At 40.7% G+C, this 12,014-nt stretch overlaps 1 protein-coding gene across 2 annotated transcripts in view; it reads right to left on the bottom strand.

The window, feature by feature from the left end:
* SLC41A2 (solute carrier family 41 member 2) overlaps positions 1–4,009 on the bottom strand; it is a 63,027-nt gene extending 59,018 nt beyond the window's left edge. The window contains exon 1 of one of the 2 annotated variants that reach the window (XM_061638908.1): positions 3,764–4,009. The gene's annotated coding sequence lies outside the window, so the exon portion shown is untranslated. The remainder of the gene's footprint in view (positions 1–3,763) is intronic. The other variant, XM_061638907.1, reaches the window with a different exon arrangement.
* Positions 4,010–12,014: the final 8,005 nt, after the last annotated feature.

A 12,014-nucleotide genomic window follows, 5' to 3' on the forward strand; every position in this document is an offset into this window, starting at 1 on the left:
CTGGCTCTCAAAATGTATTATATAATTAAATATTTTCTCTCACAATTGTTTTGAGACAAAAATGAACTATGTAAACCCTAACCAAGTGCATGTCTGCATATTTCTAAACTGAGCAATGTCAGTTCAAGTGATGTGATCTCAGATTATCTCAAAGTCTTAAAACAGATTAATCCTAATTGTTCAATATATGTATATGTAGGAATCAGACACACCTTCTTGTCTGCATGTATTTGAGAAATTACATTGAAAAGAAACCATAACATCCTATATGCTGATAGTGAACTCATTCTCCAGGTGCCTACCATTATATCATCAAAACAGCACCACCCACCCATAAGAAGGAAGTTATCAGTAGGCTTTAGGGAACCACAAGACTTGCAGAAGTCACTGGTAAAGGACAGATGTGACAAACTGGCATTGGGCACTTATTGTTTGCTCATATTGTCTAACACCTCATGGTAAATAAGCCATCTGCCACAAACAGAAGCCGCCAAAAACAAATTACTTGTGTTCATTGGTTTGGATTGTTGCCTTAAATTGGTTATTATCATCTAAGCATGTACAGTAGGGCCCCACTCATATGGCGGGTTACGTTCCAGACCCCCGCCTAAAAGCGAAACCCGCTGAAAACCGTCAATAAAATGGTGCCCGACACCCAAAAAACTGACTTGCTTTTTTAAAAAAATGTGTTTTTAAATTTGTATATTTGTTTTTAATGTTTTTAATTGTTGTAAACTGCCCAGAGAGCTTCGGCTATGGGGCGGTATACAAATGCAATAAATAAATAAATAAAAACTCTGTTAAAGTTGAACAAGCGCCGTATGAGTGGGGCCTTACGCTAATTACTCTAACTGAAAGCTGCCGTATTAGCAGAACACCGAAAAGTGGGCCACTGAAAAGCGAGGCCCTACTGTAATAGGAGAACTAATACTTCCAGACTTCATAGTGTTTCATTTGATAGAAAGGAGTGGCCAAATGAATCAGTATATAGTAAAAATAGCTGTGCAAAAGAATGAAAGGTTAACATATTTTCAGATTTAAATAAGCCAGAAGAAATATTTAAAGATTTTTTCATTTTTATTGGTATTAAATCAACTCAGGTAGAACAATTAATACTGTGCAGTGACACTGAATATAGTAGCTTCCTGTTTTTACACTGCAAACACATTATAAAAGTTTGCTACCAAACAACATGTAGAGCTGTGCAAACATACCTAAAGACTACCATTATCTACAGAGCTAAAAACTCAACTAAATTGTGCTTTGCTAAGGTTTAAGTATCTGGGAGCGCCCTGTCCTTAAAATGAAGTAAGAACTTAGTATGCTTCCAAACCATGCAGCTTAACCTTGACAAGGAAGCGCTGGACATATATATCCTGAGGACCGTTCACTGAATTGATTTCAAGGATGCAGCAATCAAGGCTGAATAGCAGCTGATAGACCCCCAGGCTGCCTTTGTGTGTACCTGTGTCTAACATATCATGAATATAAGGATTTGGTATATATGAGAGATAATCAGGGGCCTGTAGTACAAGATTTAGCACACAGGAAACCCATGTGTGTTTTAGGCTGCAATCCTAGGAATAAGTCCCATTGAACTCAATGGGCTTACTTCTGAATAGGCACATATAGAATTGAACTGTTAGTCAACCCTCCATTAGCTGCCTCTGTTTGGCTGACATACTTAAAATCTCAATGGATGAGAGACATCTCTCCCCCATCTTGCTTTCTTTCCATCTAATTCTGTTGTCCACACTGATGTGTACACACATACTGGGATAGCTTGGTGTATCACGTTTGCACTTCCATGATCGCACTGTCATTACTCACATGATGAACAATTATTTGCCAGCCCAGCAAATAAAAATGAATGTTTGACATCTTTTGTAAAAGTTAGATTTTGCTTGTATGTGTTTTGTCTTTTTTGGCTAAAGTTCTTAACTTGACTCTTGGCAACAGTTTATGTGAGCACTTTATTTAACCAGAAGTCTTTCAGAAATACCTGTAGCTTGCAAGTTTATCTCTCTTTCTCTGCCTTCCATTGTGCAATGATTAACAACAGACAACATACCAGAGCTGCTGGGCAGGGGGGTTATTTTTCAAACTCAAGTGTCTATGGTGCAGAACTGATTCGCTTGGTGTCTAATTCAGGTGAAATGTACCTGGCTAAAAAAGTATATACATGGCTACTGAGCATCTCCTTAGTAGGAGGGCGTCTGCCCTACACCTGATTTGAGGTTGATGGCAGTATCCTGGATTCACATTAATAGACACATTATGCAATAGATCCACATGACCCAGGTGTGTTATGCCTACCACATATATTGACCATCAGGTAATAATTGCAAACAAATGTTGGTGGGATATTGTCATACTATTTGTTGGCCATTTCTAATGTCTAGTTGATATGGTACAGTTTATAAATTGGAACTGTTTAATACCTATTATTTTATACTAGCAACAGCAAATTGTCCCTTGTTTCTCTGACTTCCAAGTATTTTTGAAGCATTGATGCCTCTATAAATAGCCGTTCTACAACGGTGTACTTGTCTGGTGACAAAAATGTTAGAATATTCTATTCTGAAAGATATAAAGGTAAAGGTGTCCCCGCACTTATAGTGCGAGTCGTTTCCGACTCTTAGGGTGACGTCTTGCAACGTTTACAAGGCAGACCGTATATATGGGGTGGGATTGCCAGTTCCATCCCTGGCCTTCCTTTACCCCCCAGCATATGCCGGGTACTCATTTTACTGACCACGGATAGATGGAAGGCTGAGTGGACCTTGACCCCTTTTACCAGAGATTCGACTTCCTCCTTCGGTTGGAATCGAACTCCAGCCGTGAGCAGAGCTTCGACTGCGTTACCGCCACTTACAATCATATCTATATCTATATCTATATCTATATAGATATAGATATAGATATATCTCACAGATGTACAGGAACTGCAACTGATATTTCAGGCTACTTTCTCCCCTTTGCACATTTTTGAATGAGCCAAAGTTTCAGTTTACATCAATAAATTCTGCCTTCTGCTACAACTTCTCAGTGAAACTACAAAGACAGATCCTAAATAATTATTAAGGACAGGAATTTACTAAACTAGATGTCATTAAAATGCACAAACTGAAGTTGTAGAACCAACTGTAAATTATACCAAATTAAGCACAAAACTGGAAGAATGGCCAATGCCTGGCACTGTTAGAACATCAACAGAGTACTAATCTTAAATTTAGGCGGTGGCCTCTTTTGTAGGACTCTAAAGACCAGTTAAACTGTTATACGAGTCTTTTTCTCTTTCTCCTTTTTTAAACTTAATCCACCCTAAAACTCAGCAAAAAGGCTAGAAATAGAAATAAAATCAATACATGATGAGAGCACAGGAATTAATAATATTAAGTGCATTTATCAGGAGGATTGCAAGGGGCGGGGCGGAGAGGGAGGAAGAAGGATGCTGGGGATAAGGAAAAGCTGTTACTATTTAGCCATAATGATTTAATATGGTGGCCAGAGTGCGTGTGTGAGAGAGAGAAAGTGGCCACGAAGAGTGAAGATGATGCGGGAAGATCAATCAGCCGGGCCCGGGGCTGACGAGGAGGTAGATGTCCTCCAGGGAAAGATGCAACGTCGCTTGTCATTTACTTTCCTGCTGGGACTCCCTTCCCCATCCCGAGGGGATCCCCTCTCTGTCCCTTCGCCATCCCTTTCGCGCCCTTCCCTCCGTATCTACTCGTTGCCTCAGGCCGCCCGCCCCCTCTCCTACCTGGGCAATGGCGTCGGCGGGGCGGGCACGAGCCCACAGCAGCCGCCACCGCCGCTCGTCTCCATCCTCGTCGGGTTCAGCGAGTGCCCCTGTCCGCTCTTCACAGGAAAGAACTTCCCGGGCGGCCGCGACAGTGACAGCTCCTCGGGCTCGAAGAAATGCCGCCTCCGCCCCCACGGAGCAGGCGCGGTAGAAATCAAGGAAGGCGGGGGTGAGGAAAGAGGGCGGGCTTGCCGGGCCGGGAAGCCCCTGGCTGTGGTGATGTGGCCAGGCGTCACCGATGCTGGGCGGCTGAGCGCTTCATCTCAGTGAGGGGGAAACTCCTGAGAGTTTTTTTTAAAAAAAATCCAAGCCGGCCGCGAGCGCGAGGAAGCGCTGAGGTGCCAAAAATAGTCACGTCGCGCGCGTTTATGAAGGACTACTCTCCATAGGTCATCTACCAGCTTCCCTCCTATGTTTCTCCCACACGACACGCGTGTTGAATGCGGGGAGGGAAGCCACCTCATATATACTACTAGTGCATAATCAGAGACGCGAAGAGCAGATGGAAGGTACACGGCGCCAACATTTGAGGGAGTCAACATCTGGGCAACCTGAGGCCTTACATATGTTGTTGGACTTACTCCGCTCAGCTCCAGTTAGCATGGGCAATGGTCAGGGATGATGGGAGTATTGTTAGGCAACATCTGGAGGGCCATAAAGTCCTTATCCCTGATGTATGGTGTGCAGATATAGAACAGAAATGCACACATATCTTTAAACACCAGTGTACAGTCAACTAGGAAGCCTGGCCCAAGTGCTTTCCCACATAAGAAAAAACTAAAGGTGCAAAGTGGCTTTTAGTTCTTCAGTCCTTTCCAGGTCCTTGGCAAGTTGGGGTAATGTTTAGGACCTATGGGGATTATCAAGTCAAGCCCCAGATCCAGTATGACTCCTAAAACCATTTTGCCTTCTGCTCTCCTGGCTTTTGGGAGACCAGTAAGGTTGACGGATTATGGACTGAACAGTAGGGATAATGGATTGGCCATATTCGCTGAGGCTGTTTCAATGTTTTTATGATTTTATTATAAGCCGCTCTGAATGCCCCATAGGATAGAAGGGTGGGATATAAATATTTTAAATATATTAAATAAATAAATTAAATATATACTCAGAAGTAAGCTCCATTGGGTTCAGTGGGACTTACTCCGAGCTAAGTGTGTATTGGATTGCAGCCTAAATTATGTTGGCTAGAACAATTAGGTTTGGAGGATGAGCACAGCAATGCCAAGATATGTTAAAGGCCTGTAATCGTACCATGGAAAAATTATACAGCCACAAGAGTGGCTGTATACTATAACCAGCATGGATTTTTCACATTCCACAATGTTAAATTGAAAATGCCCCCCTTCCCATTCTGATGCTTCCCATAAGCTCATTTGAAAACAAAACCTTACAAAACTTATAGTCCTGAACTCAGAAACGCTTGCTTAACAACCTTGTAAATTTTCATGGTGGTACACAAAACAGTCAGAGAGAACTGAGCAGAGCTTGGAAGATTACTTTTAAAAAGTAATAAATTACAGTTACAGTTACATGGCCCCCCAAAAGTAGTAACTACCGTTACAATTACAATTGCTCTGAAAGTAACTGATTACTTTATTTTTACTCAAAAGTAATTGCTACAATTACATTTTAGTTACTTTTTTAAAATTGCCTACAAGGTGCTGACCTTGGATGCTGCACATAAGTAGCCTAAAACTACATTAAAAATAAGCACATACACACAGGGGGTAGTAGAATTTTTTTTTATCCATAAGATTAACAGAATGGCATAACAGAATCTCATATCCCCTCACCCCACCCCCAGCAATGATGATACCCCAACACACATATTTTTGTTTGTATATATTGCCTCCAGCTCTTTTCTCCTTCCACTCCTGTCAATTTTTAAACAATTGTTTTCTCCACCCCATCTTGCTCTCCACCTCCTCCCTTGTCGCCTCCTAAGCACCCATAGAGTACGAAGGAAGAACAGTGCTGCACAGAAGCCCAATTTGAAGCACATGATTTTTATTCACAAATCAGAGGAGCAGAAGACATCCCCTGCTCCCTCCCCCAAGTAATGCGCAAAAGTAATGATGGAAACATTACAATTACTCCTCAAAAGTAATGAAGTTACTACTTGTTCTATTACCAGCAAAATGTAATGAAGTTACCCACTTGTTACTGAAAAAAGCAATAAATTACAAGTAATTTGTTACTTGTAACTAGTTACTTCCAAGCTCTGGAACTGAGAGTTCAAAAAGAGAGGGGGAAAACTCAGATCCCTTTTGGGCTTTTTCTGTCAGAGTTCTCATAATCTGTTGAAATTCATTAAAAAGCAGCCATGTTCACAGAGGACCTGGAATCCTGATACTGACTTTGCCCCATACTCTGACCTTCATCTTCTGCAGTTTAAAAGTTTAAAAAATGCCTGGCTGACTTTTAATTAATTTAAGAAATTTCTCCCTCCCTCCCCCTGGTCAGTTTTACCTATCCTAAGCATGATTGCACGGGAGTAAAGGCAGGGAGAGATGTTAGAGATCATAATGTACATCTAATGATAAATGAGAAAAGGATTGTAGCGGAACATTAGCCACCATCCCAATGGCAAATAGGGGAAATAAGAATAGGAATAGCATTATGTTATCATCATCTGTTTATTTGTATGCTGCTTTCCCACAAGACGAATCCAAAGCAGCTTACAGCACATCAAATGAACAAGAAATTGGAGGTTTCCGTAGGTTTCTTCTATTCATTTTTAAATTTCTGTGTTAGGCTTAATTCTCTCTCCCGTTTGGTTTTAAACTGTTGGAATAAGTCAATTAATTGTCTTAAAGTTGTATGGAAAGACTGGCTTTTTTTTTTACATGTTCTTACTTATTGACACTATTGTTGTTTGTCACTGTAATTATTCATAGGTTTTGAATTATTATTTCTACAAATATAGCATAGAGTTCTCCACAATTAAACTATGTACATTGTTTGGTAGCCACACCTCTCACTTCTGGCAACCTTTCACCCAAACCTCATCTGGGTCTCCTCTCTCAGTCACTTTCTCATTTCACACCTGCAAAGATATAGATTGCCATGTTTCCTTCATACACCACATATACTTCCTATTGTTGCGCGCCTCCTCAATCTCAGAGTGGTGAGATCTCCGGGGTCCCTGCGCTCATCCAGGGTTTGGTTTCCATTGGGAAGACGGTCAGCGGAGACTGCTGTGTCTTTATGAAATATGGTTTGTTTATTTACACACATTCCAACCTGAGCTTAAGATGGAGGGGTTCAAGGCATCAGCAGTCCAATATCCAGCTTTTTCATCTGGGTTGCAGGAGGCATCCTAAAGCCATGGTGCAGAGGGATAGCCTCTCTGCCTGCCTGCAGTCACCAGCCTTTCTTTAGACCAGCCTTTCCCAACTAGTGGGCCACCAAATGTTGTTGGACCACAACTCCCATCAGCCTCAGTCAGCATTGCCAATGGTCAGGAAAGATGGGAATTGTGGTCCAACAACATCTGGTGGCCCACTAGTCGGGAAAGGCTGCTCTAGACCATTCTAAAAACACTCAAAGCACAAACCTCTGCTAGCGGCCAGGAAGGGGGGGGGAAGGCTCTCCTGAAGAGTTTCAATGACGCAAGGATCTTCCTGGCCCATTTCACCAGTTGCTGGGCAAATTATAGACCTATTATCCTACCAGGCCACTCTATTTGTTTAACAAAAGAAATCCATCTGGCCAGCAGAGCCAGCCCCAAGGCACAGGATTACAAATCAGAGGCTGGAAAGGGGACCCACAGGAATCATCCATTCCAACCCCCATGCTCATAACACTACAATGTATTCTTTCCAGCATTGTTTTCAAGGCTGCAGGTTCCATGAGGCTCTGGTGGACATGCTCAGCCTGTTGAAGCTAGTCTCTCTCCATCAAGCATCCTATCAAGTAAATAGAACCTGTGGCCTTCCAGATGTCTGGACTCCAATTCCCATTGACCCCAGCCAGCATAGCCAGTGGCCAGGGATAATGGGAGATGTGGTCCAAATGCATTTGAAGGGTCACAGGTTCCCCATCCCTGAAAGCAAAAGTTTCAACAGAAGTAATACACACACGCACACACACTCAAAAGCTATGTACCATGGGCAGCAGTTTTAAACTACTTGGTTTTGGCATTAACTTCCCTTAAACCTAAAACTGATAAACTTCCTACAGGATCTTGAAAATGTAAACTTTCATTTCCTTTTAATTACTATTTTTGGATTGTACCGCTCTAAGTCATACTCAGAGTAGGCCTGGTGAAATCAGTGGAGATGAGAAAATTAACTTCATAGATGTCAGTGGGTCTTCTCTGAGTATTATTTAGTTGAATACAATCCACTGTCGCTTGTACTGGCTGATAGAAGCAACTATGGGGCAGGGTGTGTGCAAAATGTCCTAAATACTCAGTAAGCACATCAGAAGTTTTGTTTTATAACTTTGGAAATCTGATCTTATTTTTTTGAAATTCTGTCTCATGAAAGAGAGTAATCAACATTTGGTAATCCTTTTATATCCCCAGACACAGATTTTAACTATTAGATGAAAAGAAGGCAAGTGAGCCTTATATATCTCAAATGAAATTTTCAGTGCTGATGGACAGATATGTTTTCCATCCTCAGTTCAAAAAAAAAAGGAAACAACCAAAAAATGATAAATATTTTTGGAAGGGTAAGAATGCTATGATAAGATTGCAGAAATTAGGCTATTGCTTTTCCCCAAGCCTCAAGGAAAGGTTCTAAGAGGGAACTATAGCTATGCTGCCCATTCCCCAACAAAGGAAAGATAAAGTTAATTATAAACAACCCCTCCAGTATAACTCTGCTTTGAATTACCTGAATTCCTGGAAGAACGCCTTAATATGCCAGCAGTGTTGTCTGTTGCATCATTTAATCCTTGTTAAAGGGAGAAAGTTCAAATGACTCTTTTTATTAGTCATTCTTACTGTGTGCTTGTTGTCTTTGAAGAAATATATGCAAAATGGAATGGGGAAACAGTTTCAGAATGCCACGTTTATTTTAAAAGGTCACTACTGATGAGGGGGGGGGACTGACTTTTTCTCCACTCAGTAACTTGCTGATCACTCTGGTCTCTTCCTGCTCCTGTAACTTTCAGTACCCTTTACCAACCACTTATTTCTCTTTCATTAAAAGGTTCCAGGGAGTAGAAAGCAAAGTGTTTTGTTCCTCTGTTTTGTAGCATGAAAAAAGCGCGGAAGACAAGCCAGTATAGTGTATATGTTGTTGGCAAATGAAGAAGATGCATTTGCTTGCACTTGTGAAAGCTTTGTTTGCAACAAAAGACAACAGTCAACTTTTTTTTTTTTACTTATTTTAGATTTGTTGTAAAATACAGTTCCCTTGGAAACATCTACTTATTCTTACAGCGTTTTGGGCTGAATTAATTGGCCCCAGTCCAGAGGAGCAGCAGTACACTGTGCACCTGCTGCTACTTAGCAGCACTGAAAGACAGTCAGTATTGCCAGTCCTGATCATGAGTGTTGAAAAACAGGAATACTGGGAATCATCCCCTTCTTACACAAGTTATCATGGTCATTGCCATACTGTTGTTTTTTTGTGGGTATGAGTCAATTCCATACCAGTAAATACAGGTGGTGCAATTATAGTGGATTTGTCTGGATCTTTACACTTCCATGGAATTCCAGAATCTCTCGGGTGACTTTCCTTTTTTTATTTCTTCGGGGTGAGAAGCATAGAATGCTACCATATCACTACGCTGCATTTCCATTTCCATGTTCTGAATGAAATTTTGGGAGCAAGGTGGAGGCCACTGCAATTATTCAGCTTCTGAACTTCTATAACCAGCTGGTTATTGCAGTTTTCATTTGTACCCTATGCCAAATCTCCTGAGGCTCATAGTGGATGCTGCAAAAAAGGCAAGAATGCTTGGAATCGGCTTTTTGTGAACATTACTCAAGTCTTAACAGACTTCGCCACAAGTTTTGATAGAGAAGGGCAAGGGGTAGAGCTGCTGTATTTGCTTTACTGTCTGGTGCTCCGAGAATAAAGCACTGATGGGTATACCCTGCTAATAATCAGCACATGTGGGAGACCTTTGCACTGTGGATCTGGGACAATGATAAATGGATGGAACTTTTCTACACGTCCCAACCTACCCTTTTTGAAATGGCTGACAGTCTCAGGCTGCAGCAGTTGGTGCTGCTGATTGTCTGACTGATAGTGTGGGTGCAGCATTGTGCACATCCGGTTGCAATTCCAGTAGAGTGATCTATGCATAAAAACCTGTTTCTATACATTAACTACCATTATTGTTTTGGAAATGATAGAGTAATAAAACTTAGGAAGAAATATCATTCCAGCATTTTGCTTGGAAAGTGTTCCCAATATGAAGGACATTTTCACCATTCCTGACTGTCTCTCCCACCCCAAAAAAACCCACTTCATAGTACATGCATATCCACAAGTTCTTAGTTCCATAAACACTAAGGACTTTCTTACACACTAAGTCAAAACATAGCTTTCCCCCCCTTTGTAGATCTCTTAAGGATCTTGTGCAGAAAGGTCCATAAATATACATTTACAAGGCTGGGATGCCTTGTACATTTGTGATTTACAGCCCAATACAAATGCTGTTTACCTGGCGGGGGGAACTCAATTCAATGGTAACTGTCAGGTGTGCTGTAAGCTGGATTCCTGCACTGAGCAAGGGGTTGGTCTTGATGGCCTTATAAGCCCCTTCCAACTGTACTATTTTATGATTCTACTAGCTTCAAAATATGCTTGGATTGCAACCTTAATTCTGTTAACTTCAGAATCTAAGTTCTATGAAATCATGTGCACCCTTACGTGGGAATAGATTCCACAGAATTCAGTGAGACTTATTTCTATGTAAACATATGAAGGATCAGGCTGCACATATTTAGATGATGTTTTTGCACATATTATTAAATCAAGACATCAGCTGTAAATTAAATTGTATGATGTTTTATAAAAAGCAAGAGAGCCATATATTTGTCATTCTATAATCTAGAACTAGAACCTTCTTCAGTTTGGAAATCTAAGAAACTGTTGTAGGCACCATAAAATACTCATTTCACAGAAGAACCCCCCCCCCAATAGACAAGACACCCATGCACACACTCCAAAACAAATAAAACAGACAGCAGGAAACATACCCCAGATAGGCAACTCCTCAACTGAACAACCAAAAAAGACCAAAGAAAATCACACCCCTCTCTCAGTAAAACATTAACAATTGCGAGGGGCAGAAGAGGCTGGCACCAAGGGGGATGTCTGAGGGTTCTGTGCTGCTCATGGGTTTTACCCTGGGGACTCCATACCTCTGCATAGTCAAGCATTTTAAGCAACTAAGGAAGAAAAAATTGACTGGATCTCTAAGTTCACACTGTTGTTTGGTTCAGTTAATTCTAATAGGCCCTTTCATAATCTGTGCATGTGCCTGCTAGACATGAAGTGATTTGGACTGGACTTTGTAATGTAGAAGCATCACTTCTCATTATCATATCTTTAAATTCATGATAAAACGGATACAGTAATAAAAGTCAGCTACATGTCTGTGAGTAATGTTATAAAAAAGATAATATGAGTTCCTTAAGGGAAATGTTTTCATCTCAGAGGCACATGCCAAATTAGTAAATTTCAGAAATAACACCAAGTCATCTGTTTGCCAGCATTCAAACTTATTACATATTTGTTTAAATTAATTTAGCATCACTACTCTTTTAAATGCCAAAAAAAGTAAAAAAGAGGTATTTTTTCCAGCTGTGTGTGCCTTTGTCTCTATAGAACTTTATAGTTCTAAGTTTTGGAGTCTTTGTGAATCTGAAGAAATATTCTTTACAGTTTTTTTGAAATCAGTAGTGGTTATACAGATCTGTAAATAGGGACCTAATATGGTCCTAATCTTAAAATATGGCCAGAATAATACTATTAAAATGGAGAATCTTTGTTTCGGTTAATAGATCAAGATGTCTTTAATTGTTCTCCCAGAGAGGGTATCTTGTTTAGCTACTGCCTCATAGTCTCAGATTAAGGCATCTGCTCATCACCTACAGTGCATCAGTATTTTGCAGAAGGGATTCGAGTGCATATTGGAAATTTAGAGTTATACAATTAAAGTGGATTAAAGTACTCCATTGTCCTATGCTATCCTGATTTTATGCCAACTTATTATTTGTAAATAAGTACTTCAGCTATGT

The sequence above is a fragment of the Rhineura floridana genome, chromosome 8 (assembly GCF_030035675.1).
Source record: "Rhineura floridana isolate rRhiFlo1 chromosome 8, rRhiFlo1.hap2, whole genome shotgun sequence".
NCBI classification, from domain to species: Eukaryota; Metazoa; Chordata; class Lepidosauria; order Squamata; family Rhineuridae; genus Rhineura; species Rhineura floridana.